Here is a 5,000-nt window from a genome sequence, read left to right on the forward strand (position 1 = left end):
AACTTTGGGTCAGTCACAGTGGTCAGGTAGTCTCCTCTCAGAAGAGAGAGAGAGAGAGAGAGAGAGAGAGAGAGAGAGAGAGAGAGAGAGAGAGAGAGAGAGAGAGAGAGAGAGAGAGAGAGTCACAGTGTTCTAGTGTTGGTGTAAGATTTGTTACTGAGAGTATAGTCACATTGTTCTAGTGTTGGTGTAAGAACTGTTATAGGAAGTATGGTCACAGTGTTCTAGTGTTGGTGTAAGAACTGTTACAGAGAGTGGATGGAGAGAGAGACAGAGAGGGAGAGAGAGAGAGACAGTAGTTCAGTAATAGAGGGGTGAATGATATCCCAGGGTGCACATCTCTCTCTGTGAAGGTTAACCCTGCCGTTGTACTGTGAAAACCTTTCTCCTATAAAACACATTTCACCCTTTTCTCTCTCTATCTATCTCCATTTTTCTTTCTATCTCTCTAACTTCCTATATTGTTCAGGTCTCACTCTCTCCTTCTCTGTCTCTATTACTCCTTTTCCCCTTTGTTCCTCTTTTTCATTTCGTTTGCTCTCTCTGTCTGTCCGTCTGGGAGAGAGTGAGTGAAAGGAGGTTAGCGTTGTGTTGTCGCTAGGCTAATCGATAGCTCAGAACGTTCTCTGCCTCGTAGTTGCCATGCTTGTTTCCTTGGCAACAGTTTTTCAAAGCCATTCTCTGTCTCTCACCATTTCTCTATCTCTCTCTCTCTCTCTCTCTCTCTCTCTCTCTCTCTCTCTCTCTCTCTCTCTCTCTCTCTCTCTCTCTCTCTCTCTCTCTCTCTCTCTCTCTCTTTGGTATGATGCAATGCCACCATAGGCAGTGTAATGTAACCTAGGGGAAGTGAGGACTGTCAAATGGATGTAGTGAAGGTTGAATGTCTCATGGATTTGAGTGCAGTGGCATGGAGCTGTATGTAATTGTATACATTTCTATAAAAAAATATATACAATTCCATCCATGACTGCAAGATGCCAATACATGCTATGCTACTACTTCTCTCTCCGTGTATTCACAGACATGCCATACAAAGTTCAACCTTCAATAGATTCTCTTTCACACCTTCCTCAAATCAGTTTAACTTACATGATAATAACAATCTCACGTTATCAGTTTAACCTACATGATAATAACAATCTCACGTTATCAGTTTAACCTACATGATAATAACAATCTCACGTTATCAGTTTAACCTACATGATAATAACAATCTCACGTTATCAGTTTAACCTACATGATAATAACAATCTCACGTTATCAGTTTAACCTACATGATAATAACAATCTCACGTTATGCAGACACAAACTACTGTCATTTATGCTAACCAACCTCCCCCTCTCCCTCCCTCCCTCCCTCCCTCCCTCCCTCCCTCCCTCCCTCCCTCCCTCCCTCCTCCCTCCCTCCCTCCCTCCTCCCTCCCTCCCTCTCTCTCCCTCCCTCTCTATCTCTCTCCCTCCCTCTCTCCCTGTCTCTCTCTCTCTCTAGGTGGTGGAAGTTGATGCTGTAGTGTGGGTGTTGAGCTGAGAGGCCCTGGTTGATGCAGTGAAGAGCTCTATCAGGACAAACACAAGCGAAGGTGAGAACGAGAGAAAGAGAGCGAGAGAGAGAAAGAGAGAGAGAGAGACAGAGAGAGAGAGAGAGATAGGGAGGAAGAGAGAGAGGGATAGAGGGGAAGAGAGAGGGCGGGGGGAAGGTGGGGCAGAGAGAGGGGTGGGAGAGAGGGAGGGGAGAGAGAGAGAGAGAGAGAGAGAGAGAGAGAGAGAGAGAGAGAGAGAGAGAGAGAGAGAGAGAGAGAGAGAGAGAGAGAGAGTTCAGTGGCAGCTTCCTGTACCATACAGTAGCTGCTGAATGGGTCAGAATCACAGCCCACTGCTTCCCACTATGAATCACAGCCCACTGCTTCCCACTATGAATCACAGCCCACTGCTTCCCACTATGAATCACAGCCCACTGCTTCCCACTATGAATCACAGCCCACTGCTTCCCACTATGAATCACAGCCCACTGCTTCCCACTATGAATCACAGCCCACTGGCTCCCACTATGAATCACAGCCCACTGGCTCCCACTGTGAATCACAGCCCACTGCTTCCCACAATTAATCACAGCCCACTGCTTCCCACTGTGAATCACAGCCCACTGCTTCCCACAATTAATCACAGCCCACTGGCTCCCACTAAGAATCCCAGCCCACTGCTTCCCACTATGCTTAAATACAGAGATGGAACACAGTCAGTGCAGTGGACTATTCTGCCTGCAAAATAGCAGCCAATATTTCTACTATCTAAAACAACGATCATAAACTAGATTCAGCCGCGGGCTGATTTCTCTTGAGTGGATGGTCAGGGGGACAAAACATAATTACAAATTATTTTTCGACTGAAAATTGACCCCAAAAAGCCCAAAAAAATATATAATATTTGACTGAAACATAATAATTTCTAACCTTGCTTACATTTGTACACGATCACATACACTGAGTTTACGAAACATTAGGAACACCTTCCTAATATTGAGTTGCACGCCGCTTTTGCCCTCAGAACAGCATCAATTCCTCAGGAAATGGACTCTACAAGGGTTTGAAAGCATTCCACAGGGATGCTGGGACCGTGTTGACTCCAATGCTTCCCACAGTATCAAGTTGGCTGGATGTCCTTTGTGTGGTGGTCCATTCTTGATACACATGGAATTATGTGTGAAAAACCCAGCAGCGTCGCTGTTCTTGACACACTCAAACCGGTGCGCCTGGCACCTACTACTATACCCTGTTCAAAGACACTTACATCTTTTGTCTTGCCCATTCACCCTCTGAATGGCACACATACACAATCCATGTCTCTCAATTGTCTCAAGGCTTAAAAATCCTTCTTTAACCTGTCTCCTCCACTTCATCTACACTGATTGAAGTGGATTTAACAGGTGACATCATTAAGGGATCATAGCTTTCACCAACAATAAAATTAAGATATTTTTAAATAACATCACCTGTGGGGGAACTCTACTCTAAAACAAGCAGTTGGATCATAATGCTGTGAGTTTCTATGTTTCATTTTCACAGTCATTTTAGGTTTGTTGTGCTCAAATACACACAGAGTGTGTGTAGGGTCAGTTGTGTAAGAAAAGCACTTTGCTCTAGTTTTACGTTGGCTGACTGACTGACTCTCAGAGGGAGGGAGGCAGGGAGGAGGGAGGCAGGGAGGGAGGGAGGGAGGGAGGGAGGGAGGCAGGGAGGGAGGAGGGAGGAGGGAGGGAGGAGGGAGGGGGAGGCAGGGAGGGAGGGAGGGGGGGGCAGGGAGGGAGGAGGGAGGGAGGGAGGGAGGGAGGAGGGAGGGAGGGAGGGAGGCAGGGAGGGAGGGAGGGAGGGAGGGAGGGGGAGGGGGAGGAGGGAGGGAGGGAGGGGGAGGGAGGGAGGAGGGAGGGAGGAGGAGGGAGGGAGGGAGGGAGGGGGAGAGGGAGGAGGGAGGGAGGGAGGGAGGGAGGGAGGAGGGAGGGGAGGCAGGGAGGGAGGGAGGGTGTGTGTACATGTGTGTGTGTGTGTGTGTGTGCATGTGTGTGTGTGCATGTGTGTGTGTGTGTGCATGTGTGCGTGTGTGTGCGTGTGTGTGCGTGTGTGTGTGCATGTGTGTGTGTGTGCAGTGTGTGTGTGTGTGTGTGTGCGTGTGTGTGCGTGTGTGTGTGTGTGTGTGTGTGTGTGTGTGTGTGTGTGCATGTGTGTGTGTGTGTGCATGTGTGTGTGTGTGTGCATGTGTGTGTGTGTGTGTGTGTGCGTGTGTGTGCGTGTGTGTGTGTGTGTGTGTGTGTGTGTGTGTGTGTGTGTGTGTGTGTGCACAATTGAGTAAATGGATGTGTGTGTACTACATCATCCAATGGAAGTAGTGCACAGCACAGAGCAGCAGTCCAGCAAACAACAGATAGCGGGTGTCCCAAATAGCACCCTATTCCCTACATAGTGCACTACTTTTGACCAGAGCTCTATGGGACACCCTATGGGCCCTGGTCAAAAGTAGTGCACTATAAAAGTAATAGGGTGACACAGTGTCTTGCAAAAGTATTCATCCCCCTTTGGCATTTTTCCTATTTTGTTGCATTACAACCTGTAATTTAAATAGATTTTTATTTGGATTTCATGTAATGGACATACACAAAATAGTCAAAATTGGTGAAGTGAAATGAAAAAAATAACTTGTTCCAAACAATTCTACAAAATAAATAACGGAAAAGTGGTGCGTGCATATGGATTCACCCCCTTTGCTATGAAGTCCCTAAATAACATCTGGTGCAACCAATTACCTTCAGAAGTCACATAATTAGTTAAATAAAGTCCACATGTGTGCAATCTAAGTGTCACATGATCTGTCACATGATCTCAGTATATATACACCTGTTCTGAAAGGCCCCAGAGTCTGCAACACCACTAAGCAAGGGGCACCACCAAGCAAGCGGCACCTTGAAGACCAAGGAGCTCTCCAAACAGGTCAGGGACAAAGTTGTGGAGAACTACAGATCAGGGTTGGGTTATAAAAAGATATCCGAAACTTTGAACATCCCACGGAGCACAATTAAATCCATTATAAAAAATTGAAAGAAATGGCACCACAACAAACCTGCCAAGAGAGGTCCGCCCACCAAAACTCACGGACCAGGCAAGGAGGGCATTAATCAGAGAGGCAACAAAGAGACCAAAGATAACCCTGAAAGAGCTGCAAAGCTCCACAGCAGAGATTGGAGTATCTGTCCATAGGACCACTTTAAGGCGTACACTCCACAGAGCTGGGTTTTACGGAAGACTGGCCAGAAAAAAGACATTGCTTGAAGAAAAAAATAAGCAAACACATTTGGTGGGCATGTGGGAGACTCCCCAAACATATGAAAGAAGGTACTCTGGTCAGATTAGACTAAAATTGAGCTTTTTGGCCGTCAAGGAAAACGTTATGTCTGGCGCAAACCCAACACCTCTCATAACCCTGAGAACACCATCCCCACAGTGAAGCATGGT

General features: G+C 46.9%; 1 protein-coding gene across 2 annotated transcripts in view; it reads left to right on the top strand.

Annotated features, from left to right (window-relative positions):
- Window positions 1–5,000, top strand: part of LOC121572211 (CYFIP-related Rac1 interactor A) — an 89,302-nt gene that overhangs the window by 28,425 nt on the left and 55,877 nt on the right. For both annotated transcript variants that reach the window (XM_045226562.1, XM_045226560.1), the window contains exon 2: window positions 1,490–1,580. The gene's annotated coding sequence lies outside the window, so the exon portion shown is untranslated. The remainder of the gene's footprint in view (window positions 1–1,489; window positions 1,581–5,000) is intronic.

This window comes from Coregonus clupeaformis, chromosome 17 (assembly GCF_020615455.1).
Source record: "Coregonus clupeaformis isolate EN_2021a chromosome 17, ASM2061545v1, whole genome shotgun sequence".
In the NCBI taxonomy this organism is placed as follows: domain Eukaryota; kingdom Metazoa; phylum Chordata; class Actinopteri; order Salmoniformes; family Salmonidae; genus Coregonus; species Coregonus clupeaformis.